Source organism: Pinus tabuliformis, chromosome 7, assembly GCF_031772625.1.
Source record: "Pinus tabuliformis cultivar Carrire ecotype Pingquan chromosome 7, CPIR1, whole genome shotgun sequence".
In the NCBI taxonomy this organism is placed as follows: Eukaryota; Viridiplantae; Streptophyta; class Pinopsida; order Pinales; family Pinaceae; genus Pinus; species Pinus tabuliformis.
Genome location: NC_142293.1, coordinates 634,173,823 through 634,197,756, shown reverse-complemented (window position 1 = coordinate 634,197,756; position 23,934 = coordinate 634,173,823). Strand labels below are relative to the sequence as shown.

Sequence of the window (23,934 nt, the reverse complement as noted above, 5' to 3'; positions counted from 1 at the left end):
ATACAATGTTTAACTCTATGTCTTAGGGCATCATTTATCTCAATTAAAAAACATATTGGAACTTTTTGCAATTCATTTTCTCCTTTTTATTCTTTTTCATTTTATTGATTTCAGTTTGTAACTCTTGTATGTTAAGCTATAGATTAGGAGGAGTTTAATTTCTTGAGGAAGAATAAAGATATTCTGGTTTTTTTATGTGTGCGAGTGTGTCTTGAAATTGCTAGTGATAGATGCATCTCCTCCTACTATTGCTCCAACCATTTCCTTAATGAGAAGACTGTTGAAGAAAAAATGTAGTTTATATCTTGGTTCTATCTCTCCTCCAAAAAGTGTAGTTTACATACGTGCAAAGCTCCTCCAACAGTATCATAATATAGGCTATAGATCTTTCTTGGATTCCACAATTTCACTGTTTGTATCTATTTGTGAATTATGGGCTTGAATATCCTTCGTATTATTTTCCCTAACCTATTTGTATTGCCTTTTCTACAGGGTTCATTATTTTTGTGTGAATAACTCCAATACACGTTTCTATAAAGGTGAAAGAATAGATTCACCAGGAATTTGATATGATACCATCATCTTCTTGGAATGTGCTTTACAAGGCAGCCAAAAGCACACTTTGTGAACAAAGGCTCTAAGAATGAGATTCATTTCACGAGACTAATAAAATTAAAATAGGAAGGGATGTATCATTTCACATTAATTAACAATCTCCTTTCTTGCATAAGAAACTTTCCTTTTGGTCTTGATTCAGAATCATAGATCCTTTGAGAGAGGTGAGATAAGAGTTTTCATGGCTATCTCCATCCACTCCTAGATAAAAGTGTTTCAAATTATCATCTTGGCATTGAATGCCTCTTCTTTCTCATTAGTCAATTCCACTTGAGCCTTCCTGAAGTTCTCATATATGGTATCACTATTTATTGCCAATTGAAAGCTTGTTTTATAAATCAAGAGCGAGTGCAATTTTTTCCTTCAAAACCTTTTGTTGCTATAAATATTAATGTCGTTTGGAGTATTTATTAATTTGTTTTTGTTTTTCAATTTTGGAACCTTAGTGGTACTGAATCCACTATGTGCATTTTTTAGTTTGAGGACTTAAGTGATACAATTTCTTTTGCAGCCATTTGCAGATGCAGAGGGTGCTAATCAACACGCTATGATTGAACTTCTAAAAGAACATGGTGTCAAATATTTGGTAAGTTTGTTGATGCGGTGAAAAACAACTTAAGTACATATTTATTGTTGACAACTTGAACCTTTATATGTGTTTTGATTAGCAGTTAAGGTCTTCCATCCTTTCTCATTCTCTTTGTTGTTTATCATTAGCATCAATTTATTCTATTTGATATCTGAAGGAAAACTTGCCCAAGATTAGTTTAAAATTCATAAAGGAGTGTGGCATTAGAGGATTAATCCTATATTCGTAAATCCAACCAACATGAACTTCTTTTGGTGGGATTTGATCCTATTGTAGTGCTACAACCACCCTCCAAAATTTTTCCTTAGCTTCGTTTTGGAGCCTCCCTACCAACCTTCCTCATCATCATGTCCTGCCTTGACAAGTACACAAACTTCAGTGATTTTCTAGTAGGCTGCCAGCCTATGCATGAGAGCTTGTTGCATCCCCCTAATAGGTTGTTTCTCCAGACTTGGTCCAGCTGCAAGCTAAGAAGCTCCCTCAATAAATTGTGAAATTATGGAGGGGAACCAGCCTTCCCTCCAGAAATTGTGCAATTCGATCTGGAAGCCTGCTCGGCTCCAGAATTGTGCAAATCTGCATGTCAAACTTCACTTAGAAAATTACGCAATTCCTCTCAGCAGGACTGCTCAGCCCAAGAATTGCGCAATTCTGGGAAGCAGTCACTTGCTCAGCCTAGAAATTGTGCAATCCTTCTGGGCAGTCAGCCCACTCCCTCCCAGAAATGCACAAATTTTCCCCTCAGCTGAGCAGACTATTGCATGTACCATTGAGCTGACCAGTTCCACACGGGACAAGGAAAACGTGACTTGCATGCATGGGCTCCTTTTTCCCAGAATAGCAAAAAGCAACGTGCAAAATGCATCCCTAGATTTTAGGGAGCTATTTTTAGCAGTTGGAGGTTACATGAAAATATCATTTTAGAATCTTTCCTCCAAGTGTCGCTTTTTCCTAGATTTGTGGCATGCGCATCATGAGCCTCAAAATTATTTATTTGATGCTTCAGAGCTCACTTATTCACATCGATCTTGGAGCTCTGACATCCCACAACACATCCAGGAGTCTTCAACACATCCAGCTCAACTATTCATGGGTAAGTCATCTTAACTTGTCTTTTGCAACATTTTTGTCACTTTTTGTGTTTTGGCTTGTGTGAGTGTTTTTTTCTTGATTTCTGTGAATGCTTGCTATCATTTACATGCATACTAGCTTGTACTAGCACCATTTTAGTTTTCGTTAGCATCTCACTGTTGTCGCATGCATGAAACTATTTTGCACAAACGGTCGCTGATTCAGTGACTCGCTTCACCCACATGCATGTTGTTCCGTTTTCTGAATATTTCATTCACTATGTGAATGCACGATCATTCACTCCTGCTTACACTTAGTATCGCCATACAATCACATTCACATTTGTTTGCAGTTTCCTGTCGACAGGTCTGGGAAGCCTTGGCCCGGACTCTGCCTCACCAAGACAACATTGCGTAATCCTGAGAGGGAAGGCTCTGTCTTCCTCTTAGAAAATGTGAATTTCTACCCAGTGACTATCATCCACTCTTGCATTGCGCAATTATGAGGGACAATGACTGTTGGCCCAAAAAATTGTGAAATCTAGTCACTGGGCCTACAGCCAATGCCATCTGAAATTGCGCATTGCTTAGTTCCAGTAATCAGCAGGCTAGTCTGGATTGTGCATTACACAAATCCAGTATCCAACAAGCCTCCCCAAATAGTGAAGACTACCTTTTGCGCAGTTTTGGCAGCCAGCCTCCTAGCCTCCTAGGAAAAAGTGCGCAATCCTTGCCATTCAATCCCCAGGTATGTTTCATGTCGTTCCTCAGTGTGCTTTGGTTTTAGTTGACAGATTTCTTGCCATGCATGTCGCTTTGTCTCCAGATCTAGCAGGTGTTCATCTGTCTCTTAGTAGTTTAGGATCAATGGCCTCCAAGAGAGCAGGACCAAAGGACACTGACGGAAGTGCAACTGGAGCAGTAGTTGAGCAAGTGTCTACAAGTTTGTTGATATATGAAAACACCCAGCTGATTGTAGATGAGGACATAAAGTTGAAATGCAAGAGGTCAATGATGCATTTGCAGGTACATTTGGGGAAGAACTTGAAGACTGCCAAGTTTATGTGAACATCCACAATTCCAGCTTTACCAGATTGCATGCAGGTATCCCGTGCTCCTATGTGCGGACATGATACATTGGATCGTCTTGCACATTGATCATAAGATGATGACATTGAACAGTGTCAGTGGGATGAAGATTTCTACCTTCAAGGCACAGGATTATGATGAGATGTATCAGATGTCGAGGCCCGTGATCACCATGGAGACACCCTTCAACTTACCCAGCAACAATGCCAAATCTAGAGATATCTGGAAGAACTGGACGAAGGAGCCGCCTAAATTTAGGATGACACCCAACCAGGTCTACAAGATGAAGATACTGTAGAAGGCATATCAATACTTGGTCATAATTTCATGTTGTTTGTATGGAAAAGAAAGCATGGAAACCTTCCCACAGAGTTGGATGATCGCTTTGGACCAACTGGCTAGAGAAAGAAAATCATGCAAGTGGTCCAACCTATTGGCTCACCGGCTAAAGGAACAGGTAACAACAGTTCAACAACCACCCAAAGGTATGCAAGAAGGAATCTACATGTTCGCCTACATCTTGGATGTAATCTGTGCTTCGTAGGAGTTACCAAGCTTGAAGTGGGCATGGACACCGTCGGAGACCTTTGTGAACACTTATTGTAAGATGTTGTTCGAATGCGGCTTCAGAGGAGTTATCACACAGATTTTCAATCATTTTGTCAGCCCTATTTACAAGATGATATTCGAACAAGATCCACCCTGCATGTCAAAGGAAATAATGGAGGAAATGATTGACATAGCTGATTGGTATGCCTCACTGTCCAACACTTCATACGGATGTACAACACGGAGAAGCCTCTGCATGTTCTACCAAAGTTTGCCTTGGAAAAACTCGTCATGCAGGAAGTAGAATATCACATCTCGACAAGGTTATCAGTAAGGCTACACCAAAAGAAGAAGGCACCTTGGCCCTCTCTTCCATTTCGAATTGGGTTTTATGAGATACGGACCTTGTCAAAGAAGAACAAATGAAGAAATATCCATTCGATGCTCGAAGTTACAATCCGTATGACCCACATTGTCTTGTGAAAGACCACTGCATGAGAGTACAATTTAATTGGATCCACAAGGCATGTCATTGGGTAGAGGAAGATGCATGGAGATATTTTTACAACTCCTCCAAACTCAATGAACCGGTTAGCCTCGTTGTGGAATGGATAGCGAAGCAGCATGAAGCAGCATCCCGGAGAGCACCAGAAGCAGCAACAACAAAGGTAAACATACCAGTGCGCGACAAGCGAAAGAGGAAGATTGCTGACAGCATGGAGGAAGAGAAAACCTACAAGTTTTGCATAGACCCACTTTTTCTAAAAGTAACTTTAGCAATAGAGGCAAAGAGGCAACAACACAACAAGAGAAATGTGCAAAGGCAAAGGGAGAAACAGAGAATGGAGGAAATAGACAAGGAGTTGCATGAGTTGAAGGAGAAACTCTAGAAGGAATAGGAGTTGTGCAAATAGGAGAAGGAAGTGCAGCAGGAACAGGTACATCAGAGGGGACAACTTGTACAGATAGATGAAACTTTGCCCGTACAGGTAGTAGACTCATCAGAATAGCTGGCATCAGGTATACATTGTGAACCATCACAGGAGCATGACTTCTCTCAGGAGATAGAGCAAGAACTTGAACAGATGGATATGGATATGGAGCAATAGGAGTCAGATCAAGACATCGACCTCATGCCACACCACCAAGAGGTCAACCCACCAGCTTCACTGCATCCAGAAGAGGAGCAAGTCCCAAGAGACCAAGGAGACACTGAGATCCTTGGATATCAATCAGAAGGAGAGATGCACAACATCTCATTCGATGAGTCTTAACATAGAGTTGTGCAATATCGCAGAGTGTCGAGTCCAGAGGATTATACATCTCCTGCGCAGTTTGAGGAATGAGTGATTATGTCTAATGTGCGCAAGCATCCAACAACATTGGCCGATGCTACTAGAGCATATGCCAAAGCCACTAGCTCGAGTGTTCACTTCCTGATCGCTGAGAACAAGTGAATGGCTAAGGAGCTACAGATGGCCAAGCAGGGAGGAGGATTAGTTATAGCATCCACCTGAGCAGAATTGAGGAAGGCAATACTAGATGAAGTATTGTCCCTTGACATAGTCATGCGGGCTTTGTATTCCAAGTTTGGTACTGTGCATAAGGTAGTCGTCCATCTCAATGGTTGGTAGCAACGATGTGATATAAGAGCACATATCATGTCAAATGTGCATGTTATTGTTGATTACAAGAAAACATTGACGATGAGATACAAGGGGGGCCCACTTCACTTCCCTAAGATGATGAAGCCCAGAGTGGTTGAGCTGAAGGCACGCATCCAAAGTTAGATCTAGAACTATGAAGAGCTCTCGTAGCTCATCACTAGTCTACAGGCTTCCCATGCATGTGTATTCAAGAGTATGGATGTTGTTGTGCATGCACATGCGATCCCATCTATTGGGACACTCACCCAAGTGAAGAAAAAGGCACAGGTCCGACTAGAGCTTGACTCGTACTTTGACGAGTTGATGTGCATAGCCACTAGCCCAGACTTGTCAATCAGTGCAGACAACATGCACAAGTATGTTTCTGGTCCAGTCACACTCAAGAAAATGATGCACATGTTATTAGACGAGCTGGACAGAGGAGCTCGAGCAGTGTACCCGGATGCTATGGAGGCAAGATTTCACTTCCAGAAAGATGTCACCTTAGAGTACACAGACACCATCCCGTACTACCAAGCTTGGCATCAGTTTGGTATTGTCGACCACCCTAAGGATGTCGAAGAGCTAGTCTTTCAATAGTTGTCTAAGTCATAGTGATGTCTTGCATTGCTTTCTCAAGCCATTTTGTCTCACATGGGTACATGTGCATTGTAATGTAACGTCTTGTCAAGTGTAATTTCAAGTGTGGATAGTTGGATGTAACAGTGATATAGTAGACGAAGAGTCATGAGGGTAGATGAACTATGACAAAATGGAATGTCAAGGGCCACCCCACCCTTTGCTATAAATAGTCCCCATAACTCATTGTATAGGAGTATCTTAGAGAAAGCTTGGATAGTATTGTAACGAGCCTGGACTTCTCCACTGCACAGAGCTAGTATATCTCTTTGGAGGAGAAGGCAGTTGTGGTTGTAACGTTCCATTGTTGGAACTAGTGGTTGGACATGGATGCATTATATGACTGGAACTTACACTTCTTAATATAACAGAGCCAACATGTTTCATGCATATGTTGTATTGTATTTCAGCTATCTTGAGTACTCTAAATGATATATGTATATGTTTGCTTACACATGCATGTGTAGATATTTTTGTATATGTGTGTATGAATCTTTCTTAAATGTGTTGTTGGTTTAACCATCACTTTGGATTGCTAGCTTACTTCCCTTCTTAACTCCGTGCTATCACAGGCTTCCAAGGGACACACACACCCCACCCCAAGGATAATTTTAGGGGCGAATGTTCGCCCTTTGGCAAAATTAAGGGGTTTTAAATTTTTAGTGGGCGAATATTTTGTATCATAGTACATTTTTACAAATCACCTCAAATAGCCCACCTTATTTTAAGGGAGAGGGTAAAAAAGGTAAATTTAGCCCTTGAAATTAGGACTTACAACCTTCCATTCGCCCATTTTCAAGAATAGGTTTTATTTAAGTGAATCCATTCGCCCATTTTCAAGAATAGGTTTTATTTAAGTGAATCCTATGGGCCAAATACCATATTTATAAAAGAGGTATGGTAAATTAATAAAAATATAAATAAATGAGAGGTATGGTAAATAGATAAAACATTTTTTATATTTACTCCATAAGTCACCTTATATACATGCAAGGGTGTAAACAAATAAAAATATAAGTAAACTGGAGGTATGGTAAATAAATAAAACGTTTTTTATATTTACTCCATAAGTCACCTTATATACATGTAAGGGTGTAAACAAATAAAAATATAAGTAAAGTGGAGGTATGGTAAATAAATAAAACGTCTTTTTATACTTACTCAAAAGGTATGGTAAATTAATAAAAATATAAATAAACTAGACGTATCGTAAATAAATAAAACCTCTTTTTATATTTAGTCCATAACCCTCGTTCTATTTATGAAGGCTCACGAAAGAGGTTTTATTTAAGTGAATCCTATGGGCCAAATCCCATATTTGTAAAAGAGGTATAGTAAATTAATAAAAATATAAATAAACGAGAGGTATGGTAAACAAATAAAACATTTTTTTATATGTACTCCATAAAAAATGGGTTATATTTAGGTGAAACCTATGGCCAAAATACTATGGGACAAATACCATGGACTAGATTGTTATTAATACCATTCAAAAAACCATTATTAACCCTGATATTAGAATTAATAAAAACAAAAATGGCACATGGTATTGACCCATGGTATTCACCAAAATGGCACATGGTATTGACCCATGGTATTCACCTGGAATGTAGCCTATTTAAATGGGGGAATTAAACTAGCATGTAGCCTATGCTAAGATTCACTAGGACTTTACAAAGTTTTATTATTTAGTGAAAGACTCACCAAGATCTTACAAGATTTTATAATTGAGTAAAATATTCGCCATGCCTGGTGAGAGATTCGCCAAAAAATTATATATACATATTATATTATTGATAAAATCGCCTTCCATTTTTCCTATATACCATGGAGATTCGCCCATTTATTATATTTATAAATTTAGGGGGGGTTCTTAAAATTTTCCCTGCCCCACCCTCCGTCTATTAGAACTACTCATGTAGCTTCCTTGAGTTACTGGATATGTCATACCCTTTCTGCCAGCAGGGACATCTTACTTGCCTCTGTGCGAAACCGTGGTCAATGCATTAGCATATGACCCACTGTTGGGACTCCTACACCAAACGTTCTGAGGTCTAATTGGGACTTCTTACTGGGGATATCCCCTAACACATTGACGTGTCCAACACCATCAACAAATCCTTGCCTAAAAATTAATATTTGGAACTAATCAAGTGTCAAACTACTACATAAATTATGCGGGACACCTTTGTAAAACTTAAAAATATATTTGTCTAATCTTGGATATATGTGCTTTAGCCATTTCATTATTATTTCATCTTGTTATGAAATTAAACATTTATGCCTAAGAAATTAATACTTTAAACATCTAAGGTGTCTTCCATTTCAAGTTTTAGAATTCACTTGTTTCCTTGCAACAAAATTTATTACAATTTTTGCACACTATCTCATTCCAATTTATTGAAAAATAGTCACCGACTGAAAAATGGTAACTTTTATGCACATTCTTCATGATTTATAGTGATAAAAGTAATTTTGTAATATTTTTGTGACACAAGTTACACTTTAACTTTGCTTGCATTATATATTGTAAATTTGAGAGGTTGAGCTTCAATATCTGCATGATTATGCAGGGGTCAATACAAGCATCGGACTGACACCCTCTCCAATAACACATTTCTCAGGAGTAATTGGAAATGAGAATCTTTGTATAAGGGGTGAAGTTTATTTTTACATTGCATCAGGAAACTTCTCGAAATATGTTGCAGGCTTGAGTATTTCAAAGATTTATTTTGTTTCTTCTTTGACCTTGTAAGGCTTGGTCCTTGCCATTCTTGTAAACTCAAATAGTGAATTTTAGTGGGTTTTTTGGTACAATATAGGGGCAATTGCAGAAAAATTTATGAAGCATTGCATAGAAAGTTTTATGGTGTCATAGTGAAACTGACCCATGCTTTGCAGTGCTGGTAAGGGTGATACCTTGAAGGCATCTTACTTGCACATTGTGAGTCCATTAACAAATGTTGTTGCTTGAGCAGAGATATCACATAACTTTTCAAGGAATGAGAATATGTTCACAATAGGCACTGAAAATGCTTTGGTCCCACTAACAATAGTTAAGGGGTGCCTCAATTATTATGGAAGGGAAGTTGCACTACTTCAGCATGAGTGGAGGCCTAAAATTTTTGTTACTCTTTCTGGTGAGGTGGACACCAAATCCCTTCACAACCATGCGAAGGTGGGGTTATCTCTAGTTTTGAAGCCTTGAAGGATCTATCATGGATATGCACTATTTATACAAATTTAAGTGAGGTCTGTGCCAAATTTTGATTGGAATTTTTGAGTTTTTCCTTTCAGAATAATTATTTCAGTGTTTGTGTTTTTTGTTGAGGCACAAAGCAACTCAACACCTTGACTTAATTAGCAATGTAGTTTTGTGAAGTTAGATGTTGTAAATTTTTTAAGGCATATGCTCTTGAAAATGGGTGTTTCCAAACATGGTTGGCTGGAGTTTCAATCTGGTTGAAAAGTTGTGAAACATTTTTGGTTTTAGGTAATGGTAATATTATTAACTGAGCTCTTCAGTATTTGATATGGGTGGGGTTTTGTTCTGGTCCTTCCTTTCATATTGTTTCAGCATTTGGATGAGGGCTTATACCTTCCCATTTTGATTGAATTAATAATTTGAGGGTGTGTTGGCCTACCCAAATTTTCCCTGGACATCAGTTCAGTGCCTGTGTTTTCTATTGAGGCACAAAGCAGCTCAACGCCTTGACTCAATTAGCAATGTAGTTTTGTGAAGTGAGATGTTCTAAATTTTTTAAGGAATATGCTCTTGAAAATGGGTGACACCAAACACGTTTGGTTGGAGCTTCAATCTGGTTGAAAATTTCTGAAACAATTTTGGTTTTATGTAATGGTAAGATTATTAACTAATCTCTTTAGTATTTGATATGGGTGGGGTATTGTTCATGCCATTCATTTAATATTGTTTCAGCATTTGGATGAGGGCTTAGACCTTCCTAGTTTGATTGAATTAATAATTTCAGGGTATGTTTTCTTGCCCAAATTTTCCCTAGACATCAATTAGCATTATTGCTTGCCCTTCAGCTGATTGAACCTTGAAGTGCATAGCTCCCATATGCAATAAGGAGGGCCAAAAATCATGGCAACAAATGTTGTTGTTCATCTAACTGTATCTAATGATTTAGAAGGTGTCTTTGTCATCCTAAAGTGGCTTAGCTATATTCCTCCATATATAGGAGGACCTCTTCCTATTGTGAAGCCCCTAGATCTTCCAGATAGACTAGTTGAATAGGCTCCAGATATTTCATGTGATCATTGCCCAGCGATTCCTAGTGTAGAAGATAATGGTAGGTAACATGGTGGCATCTTTGACAAATAGTTCTTCACAGAGACATTAGAAGTGTGGTAAAAAATAGTGGTTGTTGGGTGAGCGGAGCTTGGGGGTATCCCTGTGGGTGTTATTGTTGTTGAGACCTAAACATTGATGCAGGTGATTCCTATAGACCCTTGTCAACTTGATTCTACTGAGAGAGTAGTACCTCAAGTAGGTCAGGTTTGATTTCTAAATTTAGCATGTAAAACAACACAAACCCTGCTAGATTTTAACAAAGAAGAGCTTCCTTTGTTTATCTTGGTGAACCAAAGAGGGTTCTCTATTGGTCAAAGGGATATTTTTGAAGGAATTCTTCAAGTTGTATCTACTATTGTGGATCATTTATGTACATTCAAGTAACCTATGTTTTTTTACATACCAAAAACATGGGCACTATGGGGAGGAACATGGGTGGTAGTTTATAGCAAGATTAATTCAAATGAAGTTGAAATGTATGCAGAAACAATAGCAAAAGGTGTTCTATTAGAACCAAATGGAATGATTGAAAACAAATTATGTACAAAAGATATGCTTGAATGCATGCATAGGCTTGACCCAAACCTCATTTCACTTACGATTAAGTTACAAGAAACCAAGGATGGTCATCTCAGGGCTGAAGTATTACGATAACAAATTAAAGCTTGGGGAAAATAAAAGCTTCCTTTTTATAACCAACGTTCCATAAGATTCGTGGATCTGCATGGCACATCGTTCTCCAAATGTTCTTAATATAACTATAGTGGACTTTAATGGTATGACAAAGGTTCCAGTGAGTGATCAACCTTTTGATATTGAAGCCCATATTAGAGAAATTATTTTTTCATACATCAAGCATGAAACATGCATAATTCTAGCAGTTTCACTTGCAAATGCAGATTTGTCAAATTATGATTCCCTTCATATGGAAAGAATTGTTGATCCTAATGCTAAGCACATTTGTAGGGTGTTTGAGATGGGAAATGGGATTTGAATTTATTTGTTTCCATTTTTACATCTATGCTTTGATGGATGTTTTATATGTTTCTTGGCAAAACTATCCATTATTATATTTTTAGTAACTTGGGATGTTCTAATTTTTTTACATAAATATTCATGGCAAAGCACCAAACTACAGGTGTGTTTACAAAGGTTAATTTGTTAAAAAAATTAGTTGAACATATTATAGTACTGTAATGTTTTTGTATGGAGTTGTGAAAGTGCTACGATTTTAATGTATTTTTCTAGCTAGATATTATGGACCAAGGAACTGATGCAGCTAATTTCCATTTGGGAAATGTAATCCCCCTATGCCTGGATTATATTGGAGTTGTTGATCACAGTCAAGCAATATGTCTAATAACTGTCAAGCATCTCATTTTCTTCTAGAAAATAACTTTTGTAATTTTTAGGCTTACACACTTGCACTCATACATAATATTCTTTGCAAGTTTTGTATAAAGACACTATTAACCTGTGCAATGAATTATCTACAACTTGAACTCTCTCCTATTTATTTTGGTCTAGCTAATAGTCATTTAACTATTCTAGCTCTACTCCCTTTTCATTTGTCACATATGACATTCCTTTTCCCATAACCTCATACGAGGTTGGGCATCACAAGAACCTAACTTGCAAAAAGTGCACTATTGGCACAAACACAAACACAAATTGGAAGGCTAGTAGAATAGGTAATGAATGTGCAGAATTTAACCAACATGATTTAAGATGAGGAAGTGATATGTTTGTTATTGATTAACTTGGTGAAAAAGTATTTAATGTGGATGAATAGTATGAGTATAAAGGTAGATCAAAGCATTTAAGGAATGATCGATAAAATTGCTAGTCTTCTAAAAAACCTAAATGTTATGCTTTTGTTATTAAAATTGACATGAAAATCCTTACTAAATTTTATAGTGTGGCAAAGACTTGAGAGGGAAAATCATGAACTTTTCAGGAATTACTACATATGGTTGAAAGTAAAAGAGTATATCTTTTTATTCAACCATTTTCTTGAAAAACAACACCACCACATAGTGATGGAAACAAAACTAGGTAACCTCCTATCTCTATTTATTTAAAAAATAGAGGCACCAAGACTTGAGCTTAATAAGTACATAACCATTGTAGTATACCTAGGGGGGATAATATGGGGTACAAAGGGAGGTACCCAAGGGATTAATGTAATAATGGGATGGGCCATAGTAATAAATAAGGTGGTTAACCCATATCATGTAAGGGACCACAAGTAGTTAGCAATAAGCCCATGGTATTAGATAGATGGTATTGAGGGAACCATGTTAATGACCCATGGTATTGTATGTATGAGGCCTATATAGAGGCTAGAGACTCCCCATTGAGAGATGTCAAGGAATATTGTATGAACAAGCATATGGTTTGTGGAGTGTTCTCCTTCCTTAAGGAGTGAATGTATGGTGTTGCCCTACCTTAAGGGTTTGATCAATAAAGTAAATCATTTCTATCTATATTGTTGGCTCCCCGTTAATGGTGGTGTAGAAGGTCAATGTTCCCTGTGTGTTTCGTGGCATGTGCTTAAATCTAGCGATGTGTCTGTTTACTAACACCTGCGAGTTTTGGTGTAACCACAATTGTGACTCCAACTAGTGGTATCAGAGCCAAAGGTCTCGAGTTCGAAACACACTGGGCTCGCGTTGGGGGGGAGATTGTTGGCTCCCCGTTAATGGTGGTGTAGAAGGTCAACGCTCCCTATGTGTTTCATGGCATGTGCTTAAATCTAGCGATGTGTATATTTACTAACACCTGCGGGTTTTGGTGTAACGATAATCGTGACTCCAACTAGTGTTGTTTCTTATCTTCCAATATTACTTCAACCACTGAGTCCTCATCTGATGTATCAATACCTATAACCTTTTCTGCTTCAACCTCTGTTTGTGTTTGATTGTCGATCATCAAAGGCTCATCATCTGATGTGTAAGTGTCGTTAGAGCTTTGTGCTTTTACCTCCATACTCTCTGCTTGGGTCTTAATGGAAATATCTTGCAATGTACTTTTCTTCTTTTTATACCAGAGCTTTAGGAATTTCTTCTGCACATTAATATTAACCGTACCCACAGATTGCATCCAAGGATATCCTAAAACAACATCCATGTTATCCATATTTGAAGTGTAAAAATAACCATGCAACACATACTTATCCATCGAAAGCTTCAAATCTTTATAAACTTGCACATCCTCATCATTAACCTGTGTGTTTTCAATGTGTTTTGTTGGCACTTGCAACTTTTTTGCCAAATTGACATTTATGAGATTTTTCTTGCAACTAGGATTTATAGACACAATGATCTTCTCCTTCTGAATCAATCCATGAACCTGCAATAAGGAGACACCTGTAGAAAATAACCCCTTACGTGTCTCATTCTCCTTTTTTCTAGCACGAGACCATTTGTCTAAAAGGACTCTTTCAAATTCTGCATCTGAAAGTTTGGTCAATTGCTTGTTGTCAAGTGAGAACCACCCTTTGGCAGCCTCAACTTTGGAACTAAGCGTCATTGAGTTCTTCCAAAGTGTCCCATATGTGAACTTTTGTCTCTGTATGAATTCTTCAATAGTAGGGCTATCATCTTTCCTTGTAAAACTAAGATCCGCCATGAAGAGGGTTTGGGAAAATTCACTTATTTGGAAAAAATTTGAAATGGCCACAATTCTGTCAATATTGCTCAGAATCCCTATTATGACATGTTTTCGGAAATGGAACAACCATTCTGCATCTTCTCATGTGGTATAAATCCTAATCTAGGCACTGGAATTTCCTATTCGCGCTGCAACTGTCCCGCCGTCACAAAAAATTGCTGAAAAAATAGTTGATTTTAAATCAGCGATATCTCCCTCATCCAGACTCCGATTCGACTGATTTTTTTTTTTGAAATTGGGTATTTTTTCACAAATAATCTAGATCTGCAATTAAATTTTGTAGATTTTGCACCAGAACATATAGATCTACGCCACAAACTCGCTGCCCCAAAAAATGTCTGCAACAACACTGATTTTTAAATCAGCGAGATCTCCTTCATCCGGACTCCGATTTGACTGATTTTTTTTTTTTTTAACAAATAATCCATATCTGCAATTAGATTCTACAGATTTTTCCCCAAATCATACAGATCTAATCTGCAAATTCGTCGCCTTGAAAAATGTCTGCAACACCACTGATTTTTAGATCAGCGATATCTCCGTCATCCATACTCCGATTTGGCCGATTTTTTTTTTGAACTTGGGTATTTTTTCACAAAGAATCCAGATATACAATTATATTTTGCATTTTTTCTCCAAAATGTATAGATCTGATATGCAAACTCACCGCCCCCAAAAGGTCCTGCAAAAAATTAAAAAAAAAATTCTTCACTTTTGCCCAAGAAAGTGCTTTGATACCACTTGTTATAGATCTGATATGAAAGTATAATATAATAGAAATAAACCCAGAAATAATATGAAATGCTTCTTTATTTATCAAACCCTTAAGGTAGGGCAACACCATACATTCACTCCTTAAGGAAGGAGAACACTCCACAAGCCATATGCTTGTTCATACAATATTCCTTGACATCTCTCAATGGGGAGTCTCTAGCCTCTATATAGGCCTCATACATACAATACCATGGGTCATTACCATGGTTCCCTCAATACCATCTATCTAATACCATGGGCTTATTGCTAACTACTTGTGGTCCCTTACATGATACAAGTTAACCACCTTATTTATTACTATGGCCCATCCCATTATTACATTAATCCCTTGGGTACCTCCCTTTGTACCCCATATTATCCCCCCTAGGTATACTACAATCATCCTTAATTATGTTCAAATTTTCCATACTTGAACAAATTAATTTTGTAAAGCATTTGATGTGTGCAACCAGGATTTGGCATGGAACTAGCTTTTCATAATTGTTTAGTTGTTGCATTCAGTGTATTTTTCACAAAATTTTAATGATATAGAAACTAATGTGTTGAGAATCTTATTGAAAGAGTGCACTCATACTCACAATATATTCAACAACCACAACTTCAAACAAGCAAGCAACATTATGTTGTCTATATTGGGCTCTCTACGCAACTTACACACTAGATCACAAAATTTTCACTTGGCAATTTTGGAAAGTAAGATTTCAAAACCAGCTTATGTTCTCCTTCTTAGTATGCACATGTTTCTATGATCTAATGTTTTTTATGCCCTACATTTGAAGCAACCAATTAAAAACTGACCCAATTGTTTACATCATTCAGATTGAAAGGGTCATGGAAGTGCCTATGTTCATGCAACCATCCTCATTGGATGTCTCATCCATAAGAAACATGAGTTTTAATCAAGATTTTGTAGTGCATAGTGTTGAAGTTTTCTCCTCTAGCCCACCAATGCCATTGGATGAATAATTCAGTACCTATAATGGAGGTGGTCTAGATGGGAACGAATTTTTACACATGGGAAGCTTAGAAGGGTTTCTAGGATCTATTGAGCAATTTCTCATGACTAGGATGACAATGGAGTTGAATACAAAGTTTCCAAATAACTAAGGTATGACATATTTTCTGAATATTTGAATACATGTAAGTCTTCATGGCATTTTAGATATGTATCACTTATTATTTTCTTGAATTCTTGTAAGAGAATTTAATAATTTATGTTTGGGAAATATAAGAATTATATAATACTTCATGTAGGTGAGGGAATAATTGTGGAACCTGTGACAAAACTAATCTATAACTCATACTGAGACAAGGTATAATGGCTTGCAATTTGGTTTCCTTATGTAGAGATGAAATAAAAAAGGATAAAGTTTGTAGAGATAAAGGTATGAGACAAAATAGGGAAAGTTGGGAGATTATAAATTTGTCAGCTTCCATGAGCAGAGTTAACTGTTAGTCATTAAGTTGTCATTGTCAAAACTAGCAGTGTCTTTCCAAACCATCCAACTTTCCTAGCACAATGACATATTTGTTTATGTAGGGTCTAGATGATTACATGCTCATGCGCCATCCAAAATAATGAACAAATAACCATGCACTATAATTTGTGAAAAAATGGCAGGAAAGGAACCCCCAAATTCCATATGTAATTAATGGAAGCACCATAATTTTTCACTGTATGATCAATAAGTGTATTCATTGGCTTCAGTTCCTAGAGAGAAATAAGTGTCTTCATAAGGTTGGCGATATGCATAAAGAGAATTATTCTTTTAAGTTTACTTTTTTCAAATTATGAAATTTAATTATTTCTCATTTGAGGAAGATCATCTTAAAATCCTCGTTATGCTTTATTTTGTACAATGTCATTATTTATACATAACTATAAAAGAACCCTTGCAATGTTACATTCAAAATTCATGGTTCAAAATCCAATTTTTTTTCTAATTGTGGAATTATCCTTATATCCATCTTATCCATCTTGAAACGACGATATTCATGCAGTGAGTTGAATCTCTATGGTGGTAATTTCAAGAATGTGCATCTCTTGCACCAAATTATCAACCTCCAGTTATTTTTTGCTGGTTCAAAACCATCACCATACTAGACTCTTTGAAAATAACCATCCATATCGAAATGCTACAGAAAAGAGTAGAAACATATTGCCAGATAAGAAGATAATTCTTATGGAATAGAAAACTACTAGTTGTCACACACTGTGTATGATAGTCCTCTATTGATCATAATTATATTGTAAGTTTCCTTTTATTTTACAGAATATTTAGTGATTATGATCCTTTTTTATGGTATTCTAGGCACTGTAGTTGACTCCAAAATGTTCCATCCAACAAATTTGACTTTTACCTCTGCAATGATGTTGGTACTCAGGTACCACTGATACTATACTTTCCATTTGGTTGGATAATAGGTTGATATCTTATGAGGTTAATATGTTATTATGTTGTTCGAATTAGCAGAAATGAACATGTTGATTGGAATATTAACGAATCTCTATTTATGATGTTTAAAGGGAACTAGTAAATCTTCCCATTATCATGTTCTTTGGGATGAAAACAAATTCACAGCTGACGGATTGTAGTCCTTAACCAAAAATGTATGTTACAAGTAGATCTCTACCTCATCCTATTTACCCCTAAGGCATTTTGTAGATTGGATAACCTATTTTGAAAATCTTATAATTCATTTTTATTATGTTTCTTATCAGTTTGGACTTTTACTTTTCTTATTGGTTTTTGAGTTGTATATTGAAAATTTTATAGTTTCAGGTTGCAAAATTCATGTTTAAGTAGTAGGATAAGAGTTGGAAGTTATAGATGGAAAATATAAATAGATATGTAGTTGTAGTTGTTTTTAAGGTAAATCTTAATTAATGTTTGAAATTATGCTAGTTCTTGAGCAATGATTGTTTTTCAGTTTTGAAAAGATGATGTTTGTACTCATCTAGTTGAAAATTGGGAGTTGGTTTTTTTCTTAAATTGAAACAAATTTAGAAAAAAATTAATGCCTTGTATATTTTATTGGGTTCCTATTGACTTGTATCGGTTGGTTTGTGGCAAATATGTGAGATGTACATGCTTAATTTCTATAGGTAGGTCTCCAATGCTAAATCATAAATATATACTTGGTTCATATATTTGGGGACTATCCTTGACATATATTTTATTTTTTATTATGTACAAGTACCCCAAGCATATTATGCCCATCTGGCTACATTTTGGGCTTAGTTTTATATGGAGCCAGAAACATCAAACAATGGTTCCTTATCTAGTGGTGTTCCTAGTAGTCACATGACTGCAACTAGTTCTCAGAGCACTCATGTACCTACAGGAACAAGTGTTCGACCCTTACCGGATCTGAAAGAAAATGTCAAGAGAGTTATGTTTTACTGTTAGATTTGGTACATAGATGTTTGACATTTTAAAGTTCTATATATCCCATCCCTTTGTTGGGTTAAGTAGGAAACTGAGTGACGGGCTAGGTGCATCATTGTGATGCTTTCAAATTGTAAAGAGTCTAGATTTCGAGAACTTAAGATCACGCATAGCCACTTGTTTTTCACCTCTTGTAGTATTTGAAATTTTTTAATTGTTTGTGGTTGTTTTAGTTAAAGAAACAATTATATTTTAGTGTGAATATTTGCGTTGTGCGTTTCCATATTATATGGGCATGAATATTGTATGATATTTTTTTAATATGGTCACGAAATCATACTAATTCATTTATGTTGATTAATAATGAACACATAAAATGAATATAAAACTACTAAATTAGTAGCTTATATTGATTAATAATGAATATACAATGACTAAATTAGTTGTTTATAATAATTATTAATGAAAGTAAATGAAATGAATATAAACAACTAAATCAGTAATTTATAAAAATAATATGAAGTTGCCAAAAAAAGATAAATAACTATTGTAATGATAAATTTGTTATTATAAATGATGAGTAAACTTTGCATATATACGACTATTAGTAGCTAATTTATGGTATCTTATAACAAATTTAGTCATATTTCTTTGGTCATTAATTGGTTTCAAATGAAAACTAAAATTTACATATATATGACTATTAGTAACTAATTTATAGTATCTTATAACGCAACTAACATTTTGGTCATTAATTAGTTTGCTTGGGCGATAATGTAGTAGTTTATTTTGTTGTGTATTTGGTCATTAATTGTGGCAATTAATGACTAAATTTATGACCAAATCAATGACTAAATATAATCAGATGATAAAATTGAGACAACCAATTAATGACTAAGCTAAAAATTACTAAAAGTTGGTCACGTTATAAGATACTGTAAATTAACTACTATTTGTCACCCACTGAAAATTGGTTGGTTATATGCAAAATTTAGTCATTATTTTAGTAAATAATCAGTCATTTTGTACTAGCGTGACAAAGTGATTGAGAAACCTAACCTAAATGATATTACATACTATAATGGTGATTTATATACAGAAGACGATCTTGATTACAACAATACGGGGAGGCACTTGCCTTCTATTATAGGTTGTGCAATAGCCTTAAATGAAATTGGTCCACATGTGTCATCCTGGCCAAAGGTTTATGAACCAGTGACCTTTAGAGAAATATTGCAGTACCAAAATTTACAAACAATGGAAGCTACCCCTAATGGTGAAATTTTTTCAGTACCTTTGCTAAATTACTAGAGGATTGTGCTGGCTTGGATGGTTCCACAATGGACAGCCAACATGCACTATGTTGGTGGTATTCTTGTAGATGATCAGGGGCTTGGGAATATTGTCTAAATTATTGCTTTAATTTTGACGGAGAGGCCTCCTAATAGATCTCTTTAGGAAGATTCGAATTAAGAAAAGTTTGAAACATTTGTTGTAAATCTAGATTAAGATTATGTAGCACCAACATGTTTGCAAAGAAATACATAAAATAATGATGCATATGATCTTGCTTTGGAGGAATACATTAAGGGGAAAAACACATTTTCTATGAATAAAGGTTAACCATCTGTTGGTACTTTGGTTGTGTGTCCAACAAGTGTTCTTAAGATATGGGCACAGGTAATCTATGACAAGGTTACCACAAAAGCCAATATGTTTGTCCTATTCTACAATCACAGCAACATGACGAATGACCTTGATGAGCTAGAAAAAAATGAAAATTTTCTAAATACTTATTTCCATCGCATGTATGGAGTTTCAAAAATAGGATCTTGGAGATGATTATGAAGAAATTGAAAGAAATTATGATGATTCTAGTCTCATTGACTATTTTATTCTTAAAAATAGAAAGAATATGTCAGAGACTATTAGGAAGACAAAGAGTAGAAAAGGAGAAAATGGCTCCTCAAGTGAAAATATTCCTCCCTCTCTTGCAAGATTGGGCTGGTTTAGGGTGGGTCTAGATGAATCTCAGAGTATTAAGAATTATAATACCCAAGTTGCTAGAGCATTTTGGTGTTTCTAGGCTAAATGAAGGTGGTGTCCCTCTGGGACACCAATCCAAGATTATATTGATGATATTTTAATCTACTTTAGGTTTCTTAAATATTATCCATATGTTTTTTATAAGCTTTTCACTTCCGAAATAAATTTGTCGATTTCCAGAAATCTATTTTCAAGATACCCAAAGCTCGAAGTTGTCCTGAAGACCATAATGCTCATGTGAAAAAATGGTACTACCATTGATAGGGAACATATTACTACATTACCTCCTAAAATTGTTACCTTGTAGAAGGTTGAATTCTCTGTGGAAGAATGTGACTTTACCACTTTCTTGAAGCTCATTCACAAGCTCAATTCAAGGTTTGTGTTGTTGCAGGAACTATGAAAAAGAACATAGATGTGAATATATTATTGATGTTTTTACATCTTCATCAAGCATGCGATCATCCTCTTTTTGCGAAAAGTTATTTATCCATTTCTACTTGGAGATCTTCTACAAAAGTAGTAAGGAGGTTGCCCAGGGAAAAACAAATAGATTTGATGAATCGTTTGGAAGGTTCATTGGCTCTTTGTGGCCTCTATAATGATGCCCCTAAAGAAGTCATTGTCTCCATCTGTGGGCATGCTTTTTTTATTTGGATCTTTCACTTCATGGATGCATACAAAATTTTGTTTAAAAGAGCATGTAACCAAGTAACATAAACACATGAAAAGAAGAGGAATCAAAAGAAACCATGAGATCAAAAGCACAAGACAATTTGATTAAAGAGTTCACCTAGTGTGGGCTATGTCTTTGAGCCATGCTCAACATGGGGAGGCCCATTTCATTAAATGGAAACAAAAATGAAATTATAATCAAATTACATAAATAACCCTTATACCTCCATTTTCCAACATGGAATGAAATGTGAAGCTGAGCTGCAGAAACATACATCACTATTGGATTCGTGGCATGAAATCATGTCAAACGACTATAAACTTGGCCCCTTTCTGACACTGTCAAAATCTAGACCCTCAAGAATCTCGAAGATTCCCCTAAAGATTCCCTCCTGGAGATGGGAAAAAAATATGCTGTCGGATAAAAATTCTGAGCACATCATTGTGCTCCTTGTGAAATTTTGAGAAAAATGACTATAAAGTCGACATCATTCTGCCTCTGTCAAAAATCAGCCTCCAAGGGAATCCAAAGATTCCTCAAGCATCAAAAAAAATTCCTACAAGATTCTGTCTCGATAAACTGATTCGAATGGAAAATGGCATCTACCCATTGTATTCATTCACCCATGATATTTATCCACCCATGGTATTCATCCACTAATGGAATCTACCCATGGTATTATAAGTGGCATCCAACCATATTATTCATCCACCCATGGTATTATAAATTCCATGGAGTAGGTAAATACATGGGTGAATGAATACCATGGGTAGATGTCACTTAGAATACCATGGGTGGATGAATACCATCGGTGGATGTTGCTTAAAATACTATGGGTAGATTTCATGGGTGGATGAATACCATGGGTGAATGAATACCATGGGTAGATTCCATGGGTGGATGAATACCATCGGTGAGTGAATACCATGGGTAGATGCCACCTTCTATTTGGATCAAAATTGTGCCAAGAATGGTTCCATCTCAGCACTATGTCAAGATTCTACCTTGGCCCTCGTGCTCATTTTTCTTAGCCTCTCCTCCATTCCCTGAGAAAATGAATAATTCTAGTTTAAATAAGGTTTTGTGGGTGGAGAATACTAAGTAAGGGCTATGTGGGTCGTTGGTGGATGCCCATATTGGGTGGTCGGAGGTCCTAGGGTCAAACCTATTGGTCTCCCCCATAATGGTGTATCGCATTTATTTTATTTTATTTTTGGAGCATCATTTTCTTATATGTTTGGGCAGGATTTCAATGGGTGTTGGTCTAGGGCTGCCCGGGTGTCGGGCCAACAAGTTGGTCGGGCGGGTTAAAACCGTGTTAGCCCTGGTTTAATACATATATGGCATAGATGGTTGGACAAGTCTGCCAAGGGTGGTCTATCCACCATATAATTAATTTACTAAAAAAACAATCGTTTGGGGATGGCGGGGGCGGCAACCCGCCACCCTTTTTTTAATACATTTTTTTTAAGCAAGTTGTAGATTTTTCTTCCGTTGCTTTTTAAGGGTTACAAGAAAAATTAAAGAGGAAAAAAAATCACCTGTTCTGGTGGCTAGAATTGGTGCATCAGAAAATTCCAAATTGTTGCCTCATTAGTGGTTGCCATTGGGCCTAGTTTGACCAAAACTTTGATTGTGAATATCTTGGGCATATGAACTCAGATTTGAGTGGCATTCACATCGTTGGAATCAGGACAACAAGTACTACAATATGGTTCTAGTTTGACTGAAATATGAGAACTTTAATTTTTGAGCCTTTTCTGAGCCACTTCTAAATTCGTAGCAATTTTGGAGCCACCTAGATCATTCCTCCCCACTGAGGATATTTTGGTCTTCCAAAAGCATGAGAACATAGTGCACACTTCCCGTGTCCTTTTCAAGCCACACTTTCAACATCTACATTCCCAGCAAACCTGTGGTACATTCTTTACATAAAAGACAAAACATAACACTAACAACCCCATACTCTCCAAATGTTCATAACACACACTCTATGGTCAAGTTTACATTTTAATAGAAACCAATACCCCAAATAGCAATAAAAGGCAAAAAAATCATCGTTTATTTAATAAGGGACAAAAAACACATCATCACTTTTACAATTATCGGAACAAAGTGAATGAAGCATGCCCCTCTTTTTGATAATGAGTATAAGAGGGCTTTTCTTCATTTCTCCTAGTTTTCATTTTCCTCTTTCGGTGGTCTTCTTCCTCATCCTTTTCCCTACTTTCAGGATGTACAACCTTTAAACTAGATTCATCAAGAGTTTTAGGTTCAAACAATAACAATGAATGACACAAATAACTATGCAAAGAGCCAATATATTTCATCAACGTCCCAAAAGTGCCAAGTGGAACATTCAATACTAATGCTTATTTTGTAAACTCCTCTGTAAAGTTCTGAATAGTTTGACCTTTACTTTCTTTCAAATGTTTTCATTCCATCATGTCTTTTTTCTATAGTCTAATGGGTAAAATCGCCCTCTTAAAGCAGAAATGAACTCAGACCAAGATGAAAGAAGTTTATGACTACTCTTACCACCTTTTTGCAATTTTCCTTCCCACTAGATGAGAGAAGTACCACTCATTTGAATCGATTCTTGCTGGATCTTGACTTCATGTTCTTTGATTCTTTGTATGAGGAAATATGCCTCCACCTTTCTTATCTAGTTCTCTAGCTTTTTTGTATTAGATTCTTGACTAAACACAAGTAAATCAAATTTGACATCCAACTTTAAAAATGGTTTTTTATATGCATTCCTATGATGCGTGTTAGCATAATGAGAAGAGGAAGAAGAAGAAATTTCACTGGAGGATGGAGAGGGAGGAGGCTCTTCTCCTCCGCCTTCGTGCTTTACTGAGCAAT

At 36.3% G+C, this 23,934-nt stretch overlaps 1 pseudogene; it reads left to right on the top strand.

The window, feature by feature from the left end:
• Positions 1–3,272: 3,272 nt before the first annotated feature.
• LOC149249040 (protein argonaute 1B-like) lies at positions 3,273–18,368 on the top strand (annotated as a pseudogene).
• The last annotated feature ends 5,566 nt before the right edge of the window (positions 18,369–23,934 follow it).